The following is a 24,250-nucleotide window of genomic DNA, read 5'->3' as shown; positions in this document are numbered from 1 at the left end:
TCTTTTGCTAGCCTTCATTTTGCACCAAGTATGACCTCTACTTGTGCATCCAAAATCCTTTAAACCAGTTTTGCCACATGAGTCCACTATATCTACCTATATGCGGTATTCTTTTGCCGTTCTAAGCAAATTTGCATGTGCCATCTCTAATTTTCAAAACAAATTTCTCTTTTGTGTGCTCTACTACTCGCGAGGAGGTAAAGGGTAACCAATATTTTCCATGCTAGATGTGTTATTCTCACGATGATTGTTTATTCACTTGTCATTGCACGAGAGTACGCCAAAGGTATTAGGGATGCCCAGTCCCGAAATGAAAAATGAATTTACTTTATGTTGTCAAATAATAAATTCCTTGGAAAGTGTTGGTATGGAAGGCACCCGTGGATACGGCTAGCCATGGAAAGTGAAAGTTATGGTGGAAAAAGGAATAAACTTTATTTTCTGTTTGGGAACCGCCTATGATGTATCTGGCATGGAAAGTGTTGGGATGCTCCAAGTCGTTTTCGTTGGTAGGAAAAGTATGCCTCTCAAAAATGTTTTTATCTCTAATTTTTTGCTTTGAGCTCTGGCACCTCTACAAATCCCTACTTCCTTTTGTGAAGGGCCTTTCTTTTACTTTATTAAATTTTTATTTTTGAAATCGAGTCTCCATCCTCTCTTATAAAGCACCAACTAGGAGGAAATATGATCGTACTTAAGTATTGGGTGTAGCTAATATTCGAGTGTGTGTTTCATGAATGGATCAATGTTTGAGCATGATGGGCTAGGGATAACTCATTTTAGCATTGATATTTTGAAAGACATGGTTGCTTGTTGATATGTTTGAGTATCTAAATTATTATCTCAAAACTAAACTATTGCTTTGAATCACATAAAAGTCCAAATGTCCATTCTATAAAGAAGAGAATATGATATGACATGATAAACAGCACTCCACATCAAAATTTCTGTTTTTATCACTTACCTACTCAAGGACGAGTAGGAGTTAAGCTTCGGGATGCTGATACTTCTCCAACGTATCTATAATTTTTGACTATTCCATGTTGTTTTATTATCAATCTTGGATGTTTTATAATCATTTTATAGTCATTTTATATCATTTTTTGGTACTAAACTATTGACATAGTGCCAAGTGCCAGTTGTTGTTTTCTGCATGTTTTTTACATCGTAGGAAATCAATATCAGACGGAGTCCAAATGCTACGCCAATTTACAATGATTTTTATGGACCAAAAGGAAGAAGATGGGCCCTGGTTGCACCTGGAGGAGTCCCGAGGAGGGGACAACCCACCAGGGCGCGCCAGGAGGCCCAGGCGTGTCCCGGTGAGTTGTGTCCACCTCGGGTGCCCCCGGACCGCCTCTTTGCTCTATAAATACCCCAATATTCCAGAAACCCTAGGGGAGTCGATGAAATATTCATCCAGCCGCCGCGGAGTCCAGAACCACTAGATCCAATCTAGACACCATCACGGAGGGGTTCACCACTTCCATTGGTGCCTCTCCGATGATGAGTGAGTAGTTCTTTGTAGACCTTCGGGTCTGTAGTTAGTAGCTAGATGGCTTCCTCTCTCTCTCTTGATTATCAGTACAATGGTCTCTTGGAGATCCATACACTACTAGGGAAAACCCTAGTAGTAGCGCTTGTTTTGTACCTAACAGTAGTGCTTGTACAAGCGCTACCACTAAGGCGCTACAGCTAACTGTTAGCAGTAGCACTGGAATACCAGCGCTACTGCTATACCAAGTTAGCAATAGCGCTTTATCTGGTAAAGCGCTACAGATAATAGAAAGTAGCAATAGCGTTTCTTGTGGAAAGCACTACTCCTAACTTTTCGTATATTTTTTAAAATACATTTAATTTACGTTGTGGTTTTATATACAGTACTTTCATAATATGATTTTATGACCATTATTAGTTATTATATATAACAGTGGGTGAAATGAACGTGGAGTAGATTCAAGTGGAGGCAACATGTGGTGCATGTTGAAAGTACTACTAATCCAAACTTGATCTAGTTTGGATTGTTAGTACTTTCGATGTGCACCACATGCTGCCTCCACTTGAATCTATTCCATGTTCATTTCACCTACTGATATATATAATAACTCATCATGCTCATATAACAACTTAGCATCATTCATCATCGATCATAAGAATGAGTAACTCATCATTGGTATCATAATAACAAGTCCTGCTCATCATCATCGATCATACAACTTCTACTCGATACCACATCATCATCATAGTCATCTAACCAATCCTACTTAGTTGTTCTTAGCACATGATCGCACATGATCATGAGTATTAGCTAGAACCTACTACCTTCTCTTAGGTAAAATAGCATAAAACAAGATAGGCCCTGACTCTCCATTATGGAGAATGGAGATTATCATGTCTCCAATTATTGCACTTCGCCTAATGTTTCTTCCAAGTACCTCCTTATGAGTGACCATACATTTGTTCCAATCTTTGATTGTCATGTCTTCATTGCTTTTAAAAATCCGATATGAACAGGACTGATTCGTAGGATGACCTGGCTGTATATTCTAAACATCAAGGCGGCCTTTCTGAAACATCAGATGAGGCACACACTCCTGCGAGATTATCTATTGAAAAACATAGTAATAACTTCATAGCAATGTAGTTCAGTTTTAGAAGAATTTATGCAAAAGATGCACAGATGTCGTAATACTAAAAAATCTTACCATGAGATCTCCGTGGATGTTAGCATAGTTCAACACGTGCACTAGTGGCACATATTGACCATAATTTGGAGGAGTTTGATAATAGACATTGTAATTCTCAATATCATTACAAAATGCGACCAGATGATTTTTCTCCTAGTAAGTTAACTCAGAGCCATTGGTGTAGTAGGTTCTGTCTACCATCTTCTGCACATTCTTTGAAGAATGAAAATAAGCTATCAATGGAAATAAGTTGTCAGCTATTTTGAAATAAACAATATAAATTACTTAATTACTATGTTTGAGAAACTCACATAGCGGTAGAATTGGAAGCGTATCAACAAGGACCCAAATGTCCAAATTGTCTACCTCGATGTCAGGATCACCAAGATCCATGGTGACAAACATACCCTCTTGAAAATCATACATCTTGCAAAGTGCTTCCCAATCCGGGCAACCAAAATTGGATAGGCTCTCAGAATTGTAAAGATTTACCTCAAAATCCATACCATGATGGGTCCTTAGGTGAATTTTCTTTGTTTCATTCCTCTCATGATCTTCAAAACCCATCCTCTCCAAGACATAGCGTCTTGCATGGCATGGGATAAGCTAGTTGAATTGTAAAAGACGAAAAATACACGTTGAAGTAGTAGAAATCGAGCTTAATTACGAAAAAACACTTTGCGTCATAGCGTACCGTTTCACAATCGAAGGCCTCCTCAAGCTTAATGCTGAAGCGCCGACCTTCTACCAAGTGAGGCCTGTCGCAGAAACCCCGGTTGTCGCTGCACCAGGAGCACTCTGTGGGACTTTCGTCTGATGACATTTCCTATGGTCATAATTCAAAGATTAAACTTCTAAAATTCAATATATGTACTACAAAAAATAAACTAGATCATTATTATTCACCACGGGTTGACTATCAGTCCATCGAGTCTTTTTTAAAAAAACTCTCAGCTCATGTGGTGTATATATTCGACCGTTGGTGATGGTCGCTCCTCCCTTCGTCCCCATGTGCATTAAACGAATATGTCTAGCACACAAGAACGAATGAGAAGCTACCCCCACGAAAACAGTCGGCATTCTTCTTTGTTCTCTCTTATATGGTGGACACACTCCCTCACTGATTTTTTGACCATCGGTGCTGGTCATTACTCCTCCTCCCCCTAGTGCCTAACAAAGGTCTAGCATAAGGAGAAGAAGGAGAAACGACCCCCACGACAACAGTCGGGTTTCTTCCTCTCTCATATATGGTGCAGACTTTCTCCCACACTCATTTTTTGATTGTCATGTATGGAGCCTCGATAGACTTAAAGTCAACCGGAAATGTCGTTTAATTATCTTTCTAGAAAATCCAGGCCACTCGATATTTCCTACATATTCTAGCATAAGTCATGCCAAAATTCACGGAAAAATCCGGCACGACCTTTGCTAAAAAAGTACATACCGAGCGCCTGAAATTTGCCGGAATGGAAATTAATCAACACTCTGGCAAAACATAGGCCACTCGGAGGACATATCTTATTTGCATTCAAACTTGATGGTCATTGCATTTCAATGATTGAAAATATTAACAAAAACATTTCAAAATATCTTATAGGACTCATATTGACATGGAGATTTGGCTAGTCTCACCTCGAGGTCGGAGGGGGCCTGTGACGGCGACGACGGCAGCAACGACATGGAGATTTGGCTACAAAAACAAAATAGTTTTCAAAATAGTGCTCTCCAATTTGAGCATTAAAAATTGGAGTAGTTCTCCAATCTGAACATGGGGTGGCTGGTCTCACCTCGAGGTCGGAGGGGGTGGTAATGGGGACGACGGCGGGGATGATGCAGGGGCTCCTTTATTTTTGCAAAAACAAAATATAAACAAAAACATTATTATCATCATCCTATGACTTAGTGAAACCCTATGTCTAAAACTTCCTCCTAAACTTATAAAACCTAGTTCTAACCCTAATAATTTGTACTGCCCGTCTATCCATCCATTTGTCTAAACCTAGTTCCAACTCTAAAAATTGGTAAAACCTTGTTCTAACCCTAAAAAATGAAAAGACCTATACATTTACTAAAAATCCCCTAGTTCTAACCCTAACATCTATCTATCCATCCATCTATCTATATATCCATCCATCTATCCATCCGTTTGTCTATCTACGCAATATATCAAAAAAACCATCTAACCATCTATCTATCTATCTATCCATTCATCTATCTATCCATCTATCTATGCAATGTAGGAGGGATCAGAGGGAGGGAGAGGGTCAGAGGGAGAGGGTGGAGAGGGAGAAGGGTGAGGGATGAAGGGAGGGAGCAGGGGGGGAGAAGGGAAGGGGATGGAGGGAGAGGCAGGGTCAGAGGGAGGGAGGGAGAAGGGAGGGATGGAAGAAGAAGGGAGGGAGGGAGACATACCGGGCGACAACGGTATCGGGTGGTGGCAGCGCGCGGGGGTTGGACGAGATGAGAGTGTGGGAGGGAGAGTAATCGATCGGTCCGGCGGGGGAGAGGATAAGGTATCATTAGCCATAGCACTAGCTGGTGGCCCAGCGCTACTGCTATATCTCTAGAAATAGCGCTGGTTCCAGCCAGCCGCTACTACTACGTGTAGCCCCTGCTGGTGGCCATGGTACCACTTAGCAGTAGCGTTGTCAGGGGGCCCATCGCTACTGCTACTCTGGTACCTGTAGCGCATGTTGTCAACCAGCGCTACTACTAAGTGGCAGTAGCGTTGGACCCATAACCAGCGCTACTACTAAGCTCCTGTATATAGGCATTTCCCTAGTAGTGATATGATGTAAGTCTTTTTGCGGTGTGTTTGTTGGGATCTGATGAACTTCGAGTTTATGATCAGTTATATCTTTTTATATCCATGAAAGTTATTTGAGTTTCTTTGATCTCTTATATGCATGATTGCTTATAGCCTCGTATTTCTTCTCCGATATTTGGGTCTTGTTTGGCCAACTTGATCTATTTATCTTGCAATGGGAAGAGGTGCCCGGTAGTGGGTTCGATCTTACAGTGCTTGATCCCAGTGACAAAAAGGGAACCAACACGTATGTATCGTTGCTACTAAAGATAAAAAAGATGGGATCTATATCTACCGTAATAGATAAATGGATCTCGTCTACATCATGTCATCGTTCTTATTGCATCACTCTGTTTTTCCATGAACTTAAAACACTAGATGCATGCTGGATAGCGGTCGATGTGTGGAGTAATAGTAGTAGATGCAGGCAGGAGTCAGTCTACTAATCTTGGACATGATGCCTATGTAATGATCATTGCATGGATATCATCATGATTATTTGAAGTTCTATCAATTGCCCAACAGTAATTGTTTTCCCACCGTTTGCTATTTTTTCTCGAGAGAAGCCACTAGTGAAACCTACGGCCCCCGGGTCTTCTTTCTCATATATTTGTCTTGCGATCTACTTTTTCCTTACATTTATTTTCAGATATATTAAACCAAAAATACAAAAATAACTTGCTACACTTTATTTCATTTGTGATCTATTATTTCAATCTATTACAACTTTCTCCCGTCCATGCACCGTTTCTAGCATTGTTACCCGAAAGGGATTGACAACTGCTTTCACACATCGGGTTGCGAGGTGTTCTTCTTTGTATGCAGGGGCTATTTACGTTGTGTTGCTTTGTTCTCCTACTGGTTCAATAACCTTGGTTTCATATCTGAGGGAAATACCTACCGCTGTTGTGCTGCATCATCCTTCCACTTTGGGGAATGATACGTCTCCAACGTATCTATAATTTCTGAAGTATTCATGCTATTATATTATCCATTTTGGATGTTTAATGGGCTTTATTATACACTTTTATATTATTTTCGGGACTAACCTATTAACCGGAGGCCTAGTCCAAATTGCTGTTTTTTGTCTATTTCAGTGTTTCCAAGAAAAGGAATATCAAACAGAGTCCAAATGGAACGTCAAGAAATAAGCAAGGAGGCCATGAGGCAGGGAGGCGCGCCTGCCCCCCTGGGCGCGCCCCCACCCTCGTGGGCCCCTCGCAGCTCCACTGACCTACTTCTTCCTCCTATATATACCCATATACTCCGAAAACATCTAGGAACACAATAGATCGGGAGTTCCGCCGCCGCAAGCCTCTATAGCCACCAAAAACCAATCGAGGCCCTGTTCCGGCACCCTACCGGAGGGGGGATCCCTCACCAGTGGCCATCTTCATCATACCGGCGCTCTCCATGATGAGGAGGGAGTAGTTCACCCTCGGGGCTGAGGGTATGTACCAGTAGCTATGTGTTTGATCTCTCTCTCTCTTGTGTTCTTGATTTCGCACGATCTTGATGTATCACGAGCTTTTCTATTATAGTTGGATCTTATGATGTTTCTCCCCCTCTACTCTCTTGTAATGGATTGAGTTTTCCCTTTGAAGTTATCTTATCAGATTGAGTCTTTAAGGATTTCAGAACACTTGATGTATGTCTTGCATGTGCTTATATATGGTGACAATGGGATATTCATGTGATCTACTTGATGTACGTTTTGGTGATCAACTTGCGGGTTCAGTGACCTTGTGAACTTATGCATAGGGGTTGGCACACGTTTTCGTCTTGACTCTTTGGTAGAAACTTTGGGGCACTCTTTGAAGTACTTTGTGTTCGTTGAATAGATGAATCTGAGATTGGGTGATGCATATCGTATAATCATGCCCATGGATACTTGAGGTGACATTGGAGTATCAAGGTGACATTAGGGTTTTGGTTGATTTGTGTCTTAAGGTGTTATTCTAGTACGAATTCTAGGATAGATCAAACGGAAAGAATAGCTTCGTGTTATTTTACGACGGACTCTTGAATAGATCGATTAGAAAGGATAACTTTGAGGTGGTTTCGTACCCTACAATAATATCTTCGTTTGTTCTCCGCTATTAGTGACTTTGGAGTGACTCTTTGTTGCATGTTGAGGGATAGTTATATGATCCAATTATGTTATTATTGTTGAGAGAACTTGCACTAGTGAAAGTATGAACCCTAGGCCTTGTTTCCTAGCATTGCAATACCGTTTATGCTCACTCTTATCATCAGTTACCTTGCTGTTTTTATATTTTCAGATTACAAAAACCTATATCTATCATCCATATTGCACTTGTATCACCATCTCTTCGCCGAACTAGTGCACCTATACAATTTTCCATTGTATTGGGTGTGTTGGGGACACAAGAGACTCTTTGTTATTTGGTTGCGGGGTTGTTTGAGAGAGACCATCTTCATCCTACGCCTCCCACGGATTGATAACCTTAGGTCATCCACTTGAGGGAAATTTGCTACTGTCCTACAAACCTCTGCACTTGGAGGCCCAACAACGTCTACAAGAAGAAGGTTGCGTAGTAGACATCAAGCTCTTTTTTGGCGCTGTTGCCGGGGAGGTGAGTGCTTGAAGGTATATCTTTAGATCATGCAATGGAATCTTTTTGTTTCTTGTTTTATCACTTGTTTAGTCTATAAAACAAAATTACAAAAAAATGGAATTGAGGGTGCCTCATATGCTTCATCTTTTTAATGTCTTCCGTGAAAATATGGATTCCGAAAATTGTGCTCAAGTACTAGAAGAAGAATTACATAGAATGCTTGGCATAAAATATGTGAATGATGAGCATGGTTGTAATGTTGCTAGTATGAATTTTTTGAATACCCATGATGCTAATGATATGCAAAGCCACAAGCTTGGGGATGCTATGTTTGATGAATATGATATTTTTTGTCCCCCAAGTTTTGATGAGCAAATTTATTATGATGAAAGCATGCCTCCTATTTATGATGATTATTGTGATGATACGTATGCCATAAAGAATAAACATAACCATGAAACTTGTCATCATGATATTAACTTTCAATTGGATTATGCTTCACATGATAGTTATTTTGTTGAGTTTGCTCCCACTACTATTCATGAGAAGAAGTTTTCTTATGTGGAGAGTAGTAAAATTTATATGCTTGTGCATCATGAAAATAATGCTTTATGTGATGGTTTATATTGTTGAATTCATTCATGATGCTACTGAAAATTATTATGAGGGAGGAACATATGCTTGTAGGAATTGCAATAATATCAAGTTTCCTCTCTATGTGTTGAAAATCTTGAAGCTATGCTTGTTTTACCTTCCTATGCTAGTTGATTCTTGTTCCCATAAGTTGTTTGCTCACAAAATACCTATGCATAGGAAGTGGGTTAGGCTTAAATGTGCTAGTCATATGGTTCATGATGCTCCCATTATGTTTCAATTCTTATCTTTTATGTGAGCATCATTGAAATCATCATACCTAGCTAGGGGCGTTAAACGATAGCGCTTGTTGGGAGGCAACTCAATTTTATGTTTGTTCTTTGCTTTTTGCTCCTGTTTAGTAATAAATAATTCATATAGCCTCTGTTTATATGTGGTTTTATGTTTTAATTAGTGTTTGTGCCAAGTAGAACCTTTGGGAAGACTTGGGTGAAGTCTATGCGATCTTGCTGTAAAAAACAGAAACTTTTGTGCTCACGAGATTAGCTGCCATTTTTTACTGGAGAGTGCTTTTAGGTTGATTATTTTTGAATATTATTAATAGACAAATTACTCAGGTCCACCAATTTATTTCAGAATTTTTGGAGTTACATAAGTATTTGAATGATACAGATTACAACAGACTGTTCTGTTTTTGACAGATTCTGTTTTCTATGTGTTGTTTGCTTATTTTGATGAATCTATGAGTAGTATCGGAGGGTATGAACCATAGAGAAATTGGAATACATTATATGTTACACCAATATTAATTTAGAATGAGTTCACAACAGTACCTAAGTGGTGATTTATTTTCTTATACTGACGGAGCTTACGAGTTTTCTGTTAAGTTTTGTGTTGTGAAGTTTTCAAGTTTTGGGTAAAGATTCGATGGACTATGGAATAAGGAGTGGCAAGAGCCTAAGCTTGGGGATGCCCAAGGCACCACAAGGTAAAATTCAAGTACAACCAAGAGCCTAAGCTTAGGGATGCCCCGGATAGCATCCCCTCTTTCGTCTTCCTTCATCGGTAACTTTACTTGGAGCTATATTTTTATTCACCACATGATATGTGTTTTGCTTGGAGCATCATTTTATTTTATTTTGTTTTTCTTGATGTTTGAATAATATCCCAAGATCTGAAATTCTTAAATGAGAGAGAGTCTTCACATAGCTACATAATTATTTAACTACTCATTGATCTTCACTTATATCTTTTTGGAAGTAGTTTGTCATTTACTCGTGTGCTTCACGTATATCCTATGAGTAAATGGTTGAATGATTTGAATGTCATAAATCTGAAATTATATATGTTTCATATGCTTATCCCATGGGGAGTAATGAGTTCACATATAAGAAGTAGAGGTGGTAAATTTATTGAAGGTTAGCAAACATTGTATTGTCACTTGAACAATTCATGAAAGAATATTGAAGGAAGAGAGATTTCACATATAAATATAATATCTTGGACATCTTCTATGATTGTGAGCCCCATTAATTATTTTCAAACCTGAGCAAATTAGTTGAAGTTGTACAAGGAAGACAACATAATGAGTTATGTTTGGGTATATTGTATAGAAGTTATATTGTTATGGATCCTCTAACATGTGGTGATTGCTATTTAAAATCCTTTGCTAGCCAAAATATCTATACTAAGCGGGAATACTGCTTGTGCATCCAAATTCCTTGAACCAGGTTTATTCCATGATTGTCCACCATATCTACCTATATGCGGAATTTACCTTCTGTTCCAAGTAAATTTGCATGTGCCAAACTCTAAACCTTCAAATAATAATCTGTTTTGTATGCCCAAATCGCTCATGTGGCGACTAGGGGCTGTCAGTATCTTCTATGCTAGATGGGTTATTCTCACGATGAGTGGACTCCGCTCATCATTCACGAGAAAGTGGCTGGTAACTGGGATGCCCAGTACTATGATCAAAAGATCAAAAACAAAATCACAAATAATTTAAACAAAACTCCTCCAGGATGGTTGATAGTTGGATGGCAACCGTTGTTTCGGACAAGCCGTGGAGTGTGATTGTTGGTGGACGGGGAGTAAAAGCTTTACCATTCTGTTTGGGAACCGCCTATAATGTATCTAGTATGGAAGATATTGGGAACTCTTGGTTGTTATATTGACAATGAAAGCATACCTCTCAAAATTATTTTTATCTCTGTTTTAAAAGCTTCAAGCTCTGGCACCTCTGCAAATCCCTGCTTCCCTCTGCGAAGGGCCTATCGTTTACTTTTATGCAAGAGTCAGTAGTATTCCTTCTCATTCCAACCTACTTTTTAGTTGGCAAGCATCATGTGATGGGGAAAGATCTAAGCATATATGGCCATTCAAATATATTTGATCATGAATTATTATTGTTGACAATTATCTATATGATACGTAAGTTGGGAGGCGAAACATTAAGCCCCTATCTTTCTCTGTGTTCGATGGATGCTATTTGTTCTAAAAATATGCTTTGAGTGGTAGCAATCATGGAAGACTATATGATAGTTGAGTATGTGGGATTTCCTAAATCAAAGCCTTACATAGACCCTTCCTGAAAATAAGATGAATTGCAATTGTTTGATGACTGAGAACATAGTTTGTTAGTTTTCAAGAAAGTTTATGGTCTATGCTTTAACATGTGAATAGCTTGTTACTTGATCAAGAGAAGTTTTATGAGATGAGCTACTGTTATGACATATAATGATCCTAGAAAAGGTGATTGAAATTATCATTAATCGAACTTGTGCACTTGCTAGCATTCACACTTCATAAATTATTTCTTTTATCATTTACCTACTCGAGGACGAGCAGGAATTAAGCTTGGGGATGCTGATACATCTCCAACTTATCTATAATTTATGAAGTATTCATGCTATTATATTATCTGTTTTGGATGTTTAATGGGCTTTATTATACACATTTATATTATTTTTGGGACTAACCTATTAACCGGAGGCCCAGTCCAAATTGCTGTTTTTTGTCTATTTCAGTGTTTCGCACAAAAGGAATATCAAACGAAGTCCAAATGGAATGAAACCTTCGGGAGAATGATTTTTGGAACAAACGTGATCCATAGGACTTGGAGTGGACGTCAAGAAAGAACCGAGGAGGCCACGAGGCAGGGAGGTGCGCCTGCCCCCCTGGGCGCGCCCCCACCCTCGTGGGCCCCTTGCAGCTCCACCGACCTACTTCTTCCTCCTATATATACCCATATACTCCAAAAACATCCAGGAACACAATAGATCGGGATTTCCGCCGCCGCAAGCCTCTATAGCCACCAAAAACCAATCGGGGCCCTGTTTCGGCACCCTGCCGGAGGGGGGATCCCTCACCGGTGGCCATCTTCATCATCCCGGCGCTCTCCATGACGAGGAGGGAGTAGTTCACCCTCGGGGCTGAGGGTATGTACCAGTAGCTATGTGTTTGATCTCTCTCTCTCTCGTGTTCTTGATTTGGCACGATCTTGATGTATCACGAGCTTTGCTATTATAGTTGGATCTTATGATGTTTCTCCCCCTCTACTCTTTTGTAATGGATTGAGTTTTCCCTTTGAAGTTATCTTATCGGATTGTGTCTTTAAGGATTTGAGAACACTTGATGTATGTCTTGCATGTGCTTATCTGTGGCGACAATGGGATATTCATGTGATCTACTTGATGTATGTTTTTGTGATCAACTTGCGGGTTTAGTGACCTTCTGAACTTATGCATAGGGGTTGGCACACGTTTTCATCTTGACTCTTTCGTAGAAACTTTGGGGCACTCTTTGAAGTACTTTGTGTTGGTTGAATAGATGAATCTAAGATCGTGTGATGCATATCGTATAATCATGCCCAGGATACTTGAGGTGACATTGGAGTATCTACGTGACATTAGGGTTTTGGTTGATTTGTGTCTTAAGGTGTTATTCTAGTACAAACTCTATGATAGACCGAACGGAAAGAATAGCTTTGTGTTATTTTACTATGGACTCTTGAATAGATTGATCAGAAAGGATAACTTTGAGGTGGCTTCATACCCTACAATAATTTCTTCATTTGTTCTCCGCTATTAGTGACTTTGGAGTGACTCTTTATTGCATGTTGAGGGATAGTTATATGATCCAATTATGTTATTATTGTTGAGAGAACTTGCACTAGTGAAAGTATGAACCCTAGGCCTTGTTTCCTAGCATTGCAATACCGTTTACGCTCACTTTTATCATTAGTTACCTTGCTGTTTTTATATTTTCAGATTACAAAAACCTATATCTACCATCCATATTGCACTTGTATCACCATCTCTTTGCCGAACTAGTGCACCTATACAATTTTCCATTGTATTATTGGGTGTGTTGGGGACACAAGAGACTCTTTGTTATTTGGTTGCAGGGTTGTTTGAGAGAGACCATCTTCATCCTACGCCTCCCACGGATTGATAAACCTTAGGTCATCCACTTGAGGGAAATTTGCTACTGTCCTACAAACCTCTGCACTTGGAGGCCCAACAACGTCTACAAGAAGAAGGTTGCATAGTAGACATCAGGGAAATACCGACATAGCTTCAAGCGACATTAGTTTCCAATAGAGTTTATACTTTATACTTCGGTGTTGTGATGAATTATTACTTGTTCATGAGAAGTCTATGATAAAAGTTCTATGATAAAAGTTTTATGTTAAAGTTTGTTGTTGTCATAATAAGTTACATGATGATGCTATGTACGTATTTTTGTTTTTATCGGCACCTCTCTCTAAGAATGTAGACATGTTTTTCGATTTCGGTTTTCGCTTGAGGACAAGCGAGGTCTAAGCTTGGGGAAGTTGATACATCCATTTTGCATCATGTTTTCCTACTTTTATTTATGTTGTTTTATTGCATAATAATGCTTTTTGGAGTACTTCTAATGCCTATTCTTTCATAGTATGCAAGGTATGCACAAAGGGGGAGAATTCTGGCAGCTGGAAATCTGGACTTGAAAAAGCTATGCCAGCCTACCTATTCTGCACAACTCCAAATGAGCTGAAACTTTACGAAGATTTTTTATGGAATAAATGAGGATTTTTGGAGCCAATAAGTACCAGAGGGGGCCCACTGTTGGAAATATGCCCTAGAGGAAATAATAAATTGGTTATTATTATATTTACTTGTTCATGATAATTGTGTATTGTTCATGCTATAATTGTATTAACCGGAAACCGTAATACATGTGTGAATACATGGACCACAATATGTCCCTAGTGAGCCTCTAGGTGACTAGCTCGTTGATCAATAGATGGTTGTGGTTTCCTGACCATGGACAATGGATGTCATTGATAACGGGATCACATCATTAGGAGAATGATGTGATGGACAAGACCCAATCCTAAGCATAACACAAGATTGTTTAGTTCGTTTGCTAGAGATTTTCTAATGTCAAGTATCATTTCCTTAGACCATGAGATTGTGCAACTTCCGGATACTGTATGAATGCTTTGGGTGTATCAAACGTCACAATGCAACTGGGTGGCTATAAAGGTGCACGACAGGTATCTCCAAAAGTGTCTGTTGGGTTGGCACAAATCAAGACTGGGATTTGTCACTCCGTAGGACGGAGAGGTATCTCTGGGCCCACTCGGTAATGCATCATCATAATGAGATCAATGTGACTACGAAGTTAGCCATGGGATCATGCGTTACGGAACGAGTAAAGAGACTTGTCGGTAACAAGATTAAACGAGGTATATGTTGGGTTTCGTAGTAATTTCAAAAAAATTCCTACGCACACGCAAGATCATGTGATGCATAGCAACGAGGGGGAGAGTATTGTCTACGTACCCTACGCAGACCGACTGCGGAAGCGATGACACGACGTAGAGGAAGTAGTCGTGCGTCTTCACGATCCAACCGATCAAGCACCGAAACTACAGCACCTCCGAGTTCGAGCACACGTTCAGCTTGATGACGATCCCCGGACTCCGATCCAGCAAAGTGTCGGGGAAGAGTTCCGTCAGCACGACGGCGTGGTGACGATCTTGATGAACTACAGCAGCAGGGCTTCGCCTAAACTCCGCTACAGTATTATCGAGGAATATGGTGGCAGGGGGCACCGCACACGGCTAAGGAATCGATCACGTGGATCAACTTGTGTCAACTTGTGTGTCTAGGGTGCCTCTCTGCCCCCGTATATAAAGGAGGGAGGGAGGAGGAGGCCGGCCTAGGGAGGAGGCGTGCCATAGGGGAGTCCTACTCCCACCGGGAGTAGGATTCCCCCTTTCCTAGTCCAACTAGGAATCCTTCCATGTAGTAGGAGTAGGAGACTAGGAAGGGGAAGAGAGAAGGGAAGGAAGGAGGGGGTGCGGCCCCTCCCCCTAGTCCAATTCGGACTAGGCCTTGGGGGGCGCGCGGCCTGCCCTAGGCAGCCCCTCTCTCTTTCCCGCAGGGCCCAATAAGGCCCAATACTTCTCCCCGGCGAATTCCCGTAACTCTCCGGTACTCCGATAAATACCCGAATGACTCGGAACCTTTCCGAACTCCGAATATAGTCGTCCAATATATCGATCTTTACGTCTCGACCATTTCGAGACTCCTCGTCATGTCCCCGATCTCATCCGGGACTCCGAACTCCTTCGGTACATCAAAACTCATAATATAACTGTCATCGAAACCTTAAGCGTGCGGACCCTACGGGTTCGAGAACAATGTAGACATGACCGAGACACGTCTCCGGTCAATAACCAATAGCGGGACCTGGATGCCCATATTGGCTCCTACATATTCTACGAAGATCTTTATCGGTCAGACCGCATAACAACATACGTTGTTCCCTTTGTCATCGGTATGTTACTTGCCCGAGATTCGATCGTCGGTATCCAATACCTAGTTCAATCTCGTTACCGGCAAGTCTCTTTACTCGTTCCGTAATACATCATCTCACAACTAACATATTAGTTGTAATGCTTGCAAGGCTTATGTGATGTGTATTACCGAGAGGGCCCAGAGATACCTCTCCGACAATCGGAGTGACAAATCCTAATCTCGAAATACGCCAACCCAACATCGACCATTGGAGACACCTGTAGTACTCCTTTATAATCACCCAGTTACGTTGTGACGTTTGGTAGTACCCAAAGTGTTCCTCCGGTAAACGGGAGTTGCATAATCTCATAGTCATAGGAACATGTATAAGTCATGAAGAAAGCAATAGCAACATACTAAACGATCGGGTGCTAAGCTAATGGAATGGGTCATGTCAATCAGATCATTCTACTAATGATGTGACCTCGTTAATCAAATAACAACTCATTGTTCATGGTTAGGAAACATAACCATCTTTGATTAACGAGCTAGTCAAGTAGAGGCATACTAGTGACACTTTGTTTGTCTATGTATTCACACATGTATTATGTTTCCGGTAAATACAATTCTAGCATGAATAATAAACATTTATCATGTTTATGAGGAAATAAATAATAACTTTATTATTGCCTCTAGGGCATATTTCCTTCAGTCTCCCACTTGCACTAGAGTCAATAATCTAGTTCACATCGCCATGTGATTTAACAGCAATAGTTCACATCATCATGTGATTAACACCCATAGTTCACATCGATATGTGATCAACACCCAAAGGGTTTACTAGATTCAATAATCTAGTTCACATCATTTATGTGATTAACACCCAAAGAGTACTAAGGTGTGATCATGTTTTGCTTGTGAGATAATTTAGTCAACGGGTCTGTCACATTCAGATCCGTAAGTATTTTGCGAATTTCTATGTCAACAATGCTCTGCATGGAGCTACTCTAGCTTATTGCTCCCACTTTCAATATGTATCTAGATCGAGACTTAGAGTCATCCAGATCTGTGTCAAAACTTGCATCGACGTAACTTTTTACGACGAACCTTTTGTCACCTCCATAATCGAGAAATATTTCCTTATTTCACTAAGGATAATTTTGACCAATGTCCAGTGATCTACTCTTAGATCACTATTGTACTCCCTTGCCAAATACAGAGCAAGGTATACAATAGGTCTGGTACAAAGCATAGCATACTTTATAGAACCTATGACTGAGGCATAGGGAATGACTTTTCATTCTTTTTCTATTTTCTGCTGTGGTCGGGATTTGAGTTTTACTCAATTTCATACCTTTGCAACACAGGCAAGAACTCTTTCTTTACCTGTTCCATTTTGAACTATTTCAAAATCTTGCCAAGGTATGTACTCATTGAAAATCTTATCAAGCGTCTTGATCTATCTCAATAGATCTTGATGCTCAATATATAAGTAGCTTTTTACTGAGGTCTTTTCTTTTTAAAGAACTCCTTTAAAACACTCCTTTATGCTTTGCAGAAAAAATTCTACATCATTTCTGATCAACAATATGTCATTCACATATACTTCATCAGAAATGCTGTAGTGCTCCCACTCACTTTCTTGTAAATACAGGCTTCACCGCAAGTCTGTATAAAACTATATGCTTTGATCAACTCATCAAAGCGTATATTCCAACTCCGAGATGCTTGCACCAGTCCACAGATGGATCGCTGGAGCTTGCACATTTTGTTAGCACCTTTCGGATTGACAAAACCTTCTGCTGCATCATATACAACTCTTCTTTAATAAATCCATTAAGGAATGCAGTTTTGTTTATCCATTTGCCAGATTTCATAAAAAGCGGCAATTACTAACATGATTCAGACAGACTCAAGCATAGATACGAGTGAGAAGCTCTCATCGTAGTCAACACCTTGAACTTGTCGAAAACCTTTCGCGACAATTCTAGCTTTGTAGATAGTAACACTACTATCAGCGTCCGTCTTCCTCTTGAAGATCCATTTATTCTCAATTGCTTGCCGATCATCGGGCAAGTCAACCAAAGTCCAAACTTTGTTCTCATACATGGATCATATCTCAGACTTCATGGCCTCAAACCATTTCGCGGAATCTGGGCTCATCATCGCTTCCTCATAGTTCGTAGGTTCGTCATAGTCAAGTAACATGACCTCCAAAACAGGATTACCGTACCACTCTGGTGCGGATCTCACTCTGGTTTACCTACGAGATTCGGTAGTAACTTGATCTGAAGTTACATGATCATCATCATTAGCTTCCTTACTAATTGGTGTAGTAGTCACAAGAACAGATTTTTGTGATGAACTACTTTCCAATAAGGGAGAAGGTACAATTACCTTATCAAGTTTTCTACTTTCCTCCCACTCACTTCTTTCAAGAGAAACTCCTTCTCCAGAAAAACTCCGAATTTAGCAACAAAAGTCTTGCCTTCGGATTTGTGATAGAAGGTGTACCCAACAGTTTCCTTTGGGTATCCTATGAAGACGCACTTCTCCGATTTGAGTTTGAGCTTATCAGGTTGAAACTTTTTCACATAAGCATTGCAACCTCAAACTTTAAGAAACGACAGCTTAGGTTTCTTGCCAAACCATAGTTCATACGGTGTCGTCTCAACGGATTTAGATGGTGCCCTTTTAACGTGAATGCAGCTGTCTCTAATGCATAACCCCAAAATGATAGTGGTAGATCGGTAAGAGACATCATAGATCGCACCATATCTAATAAAGTACGGTTATGACGTTCGGACACACCATTACATTGTGGTGTTCCAGGTGGCGTGAGTTTGTGAAACTATTCCACATTGTTTTAATTGAAGACCAAACTCGTAACTCAAATATTTGTCTCCGTGATCAGATCGTAGAAACTTTATTTTCTTGTCACGATGATTTTCCACTTCACTCTGAAATTCTTTGAACTTTTCAAATGTTTCAGACTTATGTTTCATCAAGTAGATATACCCATATCTGCTCAAATCATCTATGAAGTTCAGAAAATAACGATACTTGCCGTGAGCCTTAACACTCATCGGACCGCATACATCAGTATGTATTATTTCCAATAAGTCAGTTGCTCGCTCCGGAGAACGGAGTCTTATTCATCTTGCCCATGAGGCATGGTTCGCAAGCATCAAGTGATTCATAATCAAGTGATTCCAAAATCCCATCAGCATGGAGTTTCTTCATGCGCTTTACACCAATATGACCTAAACGGCAGTGCTACAAATAAGCTGCACTATCATTATTAACTTTGCATCTTTTGGTTTCAATATTATGATTATGTGTATCACTATGATCGAGATCCAATGAACTATTTTCATTGGGTGTGTAACCATATAAGGTTTTATTCATGTAAATAGAACAACAATTTATTCTCTTACTTAAATGAATAACCGTATTACAATAAACATGATCAAATCATATTCATGCTCAACGCAAACACCAAATAACACTTATTCAGGTTCAACACTAATCCCGAAAGTATAGGGGAGTGTGCGATGATGATCATATCAATCTTGGAACTACTTCCAACACACATCGTCACTTCACCCTTAACTAGTCTCTGTTTATTCTGCAACTCCGGTTTCAAGTTACTAATCTTAGCAACTGAACTAGTATCAAATACTGAGGGGTTGCTATAAACACTAGTAAAGTACACATCAATAACATGTATATCAAATATACTTATGTTCACTTTGCCATCCTTCTTATCCGCCAATCACTTGGGGTAGTTCCGCTTCCAGTGACCAGTCCCTTTGCAGTAGAAACACTTAGTCTCAGGCTTAGGACCAGACTTAGGCTTCTTCACTTGAGCAGCAACTTGCTTACCGTTCTTCTTGAAGTTCCCCTTCTTCCCTTTGCCCTTTTTCTTGAAACTAGTGGTCTTGTTAACCATCAACACTTGATGTTCTTTCTTGATTTCTACCTTCATCGATTTCAACATCACGAAGAGCTCAGGAATCATTTTCGTCATCCCTTGCATACTATAGTTCATCACGAAGTTCTAGTAACTTTAGTGATGGTGACTAGAGAATTCTGTCAATCACTATCTTATCTGGAAGATTAACTCCCACTTGATTCAAGCGATTGAAGTACCCAGACAATCTGAGCACATGCTCACTAGTTGAGCGATTCTCCTCCATCTTTTAGCTATAGAACTTGTTGTAGACTTCATATCTCACAACTCGGGTATTTGCTTGAAATATTAACTTCAACTCCTGGAACATCTCATATGGTCCATGACGTTCAAAACGTCTTTGAAGTCCCGATTCTAAGCCGTTAAGCATGGTGCACTTAAACTATCAAGTAGTCATCATATTGAGCTAGCCAAACGTTCATAACGTTTGCATCTGCTCCTGCAATAGGTCTGTCACCTAGCGGTGCATCAAGGACATAATTCTTCTGTGCAGCAATGAGGATAAACCTCAGATCACGGATCCAATCCGCATCATTGCTACTAACATCTTTCAACACAATTTTCTCTAGGAACATATCAAAATAAACATAGGGAAGCAACAACGCGAGCTATTGATCTATAATTTGCAAAATACTACCAGGACTAAGTTCATGATAAATTTAAGTTCAATTTAATCATATTACTTAAGAACTCCCACTTAGATTGACATCCCTCTAATCCTCTAAGTGATCACGTGATCCAAATCAACTAAACCATAACCGATCATCACGTGAGATGGAGTAGTTTTCAATGGTGAACATCGTTATGTTGATCATATCTACTATATGATTCATGCTCGACCTTTCGGTCTCCGTGTTCCGAGGCCATATCTGCATATGCTAGGCTCGTCAAGTTTAACCTGAGTATTCTGCGTGTGCAAAACTGGCTTGCACCGGTTGTAGATGGACGTAGAGCTTATCACACCCGATCATCACGTGGTGTCTGGGCACGACGAACTTTGGCAACGGTGCATACTCAGGGAGAACACTTCTTGATAATTTAGTGAGAGATCATCTTATAATGCTACCGTCAATCAAAGCAAGATAAGATGCATAAAAAGATAAACATCACATGCAATCAATATAAGTGATATGATATGGCCATCATCATCTTGTGCTTGTGATCTCCATCTCCGAAGCACCGTCATGATCACCATCGTCACCGGCGCGACACCTTGATCTCCATCGTAGCATCGTTGTCGTCTCGCCAATCTTATGCTTCCACGACTATCACTACCGTTTAGTAATAAAGTAAAGCATTACATCGCGATTGCATTGCATACAATAAAGCGACAACCATATGGCTCCTGCTAGTTGCCGATAACTTGGTTACAAAACATGATCATCTCATACAATAAAATTCAGCATCATGCCTTGACCATATCACATCACAACATGCCCTGCAAAAACAAGTTAGACGTCCTCTACTTTGTTGTTGCATGTTTTTACGTGGCTGCTACGGGCTTAAGTAAGAACCAATCTCACCTACGCATCAAAACCACAACGATAGTTTGTCAAATAGACTCCGTTTTAACCTTCGCAAGGACCGGGCGTAGCCATACTTGGTTCAACTAAAGTTGGAGAGACAGTCGCCCGCAAGCCATCTCTGTGCAAAGCACGTCGAGGGAACCGGTCTCGCGTAAGCGTACGCGTAAGGTTGGTCTGGATCGTCTCGTCCAACAATACCGCCGAACCAAAATATGACATGCTGGTAGGCAGTATGACTTGTATCGTCCACAACTCACTTGTGTTCTACTCGTGCATATAATATCAACATCAATAACCAGGCTCGGATGCCACTGTTGGGTTTCGTAGTAATTTCAAAAATTTCCTACGCACACGCAAGATCATGTGATGCATAGCAACGAGGGGGAGAGTATTGTCTACGTACCCTACGCAGACCGACTGCGGAAGCGATGACACGACGTAGAGGAAGTAGTCGTACGTCTTCACGATCCAACCGATCAAGCACCGAAACTACAGCACCTCCGAGTTCGAGCACACGTTCAGCTTGATGACGATCCCCGGACTCCGATCCAGCAAAGTGTCGGGGAAGAGTTCCGTCAGCACGACGGCGTGGTGACGATCTTGATGAACTACAGCAGCAGGGCTTCGCCTAAACTCCGCTACAGTATTATCGAGGAATATGGTGGCAGGGGGCACCGCACACGGCTAAGGAATCGATCACGTGGATCAACTTGTGTCAACTTGTGTGTCTAGGGTGCCTCTCTGCCCCCGTATATAAAGGAGGGAGGGAGGAGGAGGCCGGCCTAGGGAGGAGGCGCGCCATAGGGGAGTCCTACTCCCACCGGGAGTAGGATTCCCCCTTTCCTAGTCCAACTAGGAATCCTTCCATGTAGTAGGAGTAGGAGACTAGGAAGGGGAAGAGAGAAGGGAAGGAAGGAGGGGGTGCGGCCCCTCCCCCTAGTCCAATTCGGACTAGGCCTTGGGGGGGGGGGCGCGGCCTGCCCTAGGCAGCCCCTCTCTCTTTCCCGCAGGGCCCAATAAGGCCCAATACTTCTCCCCGGCGAATTCCCGTAACTCTCCGGTACTCCGATAAATACCCGAATGACTCGGAACCTTTCCGAACTCCGAATATAGTCGTCCAATATATCGATCTTTACGTCTCGACCATTTCGAGACTCCTCGTCATGTCCCCGATCTCATCCGGGACTCCGAACTCCTTCGGTACATCAAAACTCATAATATAACTGTCATCGAAACCTTAAGCGTGCGGACCCTACGGGTTCGAGAACAATGTAGACATGACCGAGACACGTCTCCGGTCAATAACCAATAGCGAGACCTGGATGCCCATATTGGCTCCTACATATTCTACGAAGATCTTTATCGGTCAGACCGCATAACAACATACGTTGTTCCCTTTGTCATCGGTATGTTACTTGCCCGAGATTCAATCGTCGGTATCCAATACCTAGTTCAATCTCGTTACCGGCAAGTCTCTTTACTCGTTCCGTAATACATCATCTCACAACTAACATATTAGTTGTAATGCTTGCAAGGCTTATGTGATGTGTATTACCGAGAGGGCCCAGAGATACCTCTCCGACAATCGGAGTGACAAATCCTAATCTCGAAATACGCCAACCCAACATCGACCATTGGAGACACCTGTAGTACTCCTTTATAATCACCCAGTTACGTTGTGACGTTTGGTAGTACCCAAAGTGTTCCTCCGGTAAACGGGAGTTGCATAATCTCATAGTCATAGGAACATGTATAAGTCATGAAGAAAGCAATAGCAACATACTAAACGATCGGGTGCTAAGCTAATGGAATGGGTCATGTCAATCAGATCATTCTACTAATGATGTGACCTCGTTAATCAAATAACAACTCATTGTTCATGGTTAGGAAACATAACCATCTTTGATTAACGAGCTAGTCAAGTAGAGGCATACTAGTGACACTATTGTTTGTCTATGTATTCACACATGTATTATGTTTCCGGTAAATACAATTCTAGCATGAATAATAAACATTTATCATGTTTATGAGGAAATAAATAATAACTTTATTATTGCCTCTAGGGCATATTTCCTTCAGTATAGGGATACCGATGATCGAATCTCAGGCAAGTAACATACCAATGGACAAAGGGAATTGTATACGGGATTGATTGAATCCCCGACATCATGGTTCATCCGATGAGATCATCATGGAACATGTGGGAGACAATATGGGTATCTATATCCCGCTATTGGTTATTAGCCGGAGAGGTATCTCGGTCATCTCTGCATGGTTCCCGAACCTGTAGGGTCTACACACTTAAGGTTCTATGACACTAGAGTTGTAATGGGAATAGTATGTGGTTACCGAAGGTTGCTCGGACACCCGGATGAGATCCCGGATGTGACGAGGAACTCCGGAATGGTCTAGAGGTGAAGATCGATATATTGGATGAAGGGTATTGGAGTCTGGAATTGTTCCGGGGGTACCGGGTGACGACCAGTGTGACCGAAAGGAGTTTCGGAGGCCCCGGCAAGCGTTGGGGGCCTTATGGGCCAAGGGGAGGGGGCACACCAGCCCACTAAGGGGCTGTGCGCCCCTCCCACCCCATCTCATGTAACCTAGAGAGGTGGGGGCGCCTCCCCTAGGGCAGCCGCCCCTCCCGGCTTGGGGGCCAAGTTTCCTAAGGGTAGGGGTGCCCAAACCCTTCTAGGGTTTCCCCTGTGGTCACTGCCCCTCTCCTAGGGAAACCCTAGGGCGCCTCCACCTCCCCCCGTCACCCTATATATAGTGAGGGAGAGAGAGGGCTGAACCAACCCTTCCCTTGGCGCAGCCTCTCCCTCCCCTCATACATCTCCTCCTCCTCTGTAGTGCTTGGCGAAGCCCTGTTGGAGAACCACGAGCTCCACCACCACCACTCCGTCGTGTTGCCGGAGTTCTCCCTCAACTTCCCCTCTCCACTTGCTGGATCAAGAAGAAGGAGGCATCCCCGGGCTGTACATGTGTTGAACGCGGAGGCGCCGTCCGTTCGGCGCTAGATCGGATCTTCCATGATTTAAATCGCCACGAGTACGACTCCATCAACCGCGTTCTTGTAACGCTTCTACTTAGCGATCTTCAAGGGTATGAAGATGCACTCCATCTCTCTCTCTCTCATTGCTAGTATCACCTAGATTGATCTTGGTGAGACGTAGGAAAATTTTGAATTATTACTACGTTCCCCAGCAGTGGTATCAGAGCTAGGTCTATGCGTAGATTATATGCACAAGTATAACACAAGTAGTTGTGGGCGATGATTTGGTCAATTTGCTT

This window comes from Triticum aestivum, chromosome 4B, assembly GCF_018294505.1.
Source record: "Triticum aestivum cultivar Chinese Spring chromosome 4B, IWGSC CS RefSeq v2.1, whole genome shotgun sequence".
In the NCBI taxonomy this organism is placed as follows: domain Eukaryota; kingdom Viridiplantae; phylum Streptophyta; class Magnoliopsida; order Poales; family Poaceae; genus Triticum; species Triticum aestivum.
The sequence above is the reverse complement of the archived record's forward strand: the minus strand, read 5'-3'. Positions refer to the sequence as shown.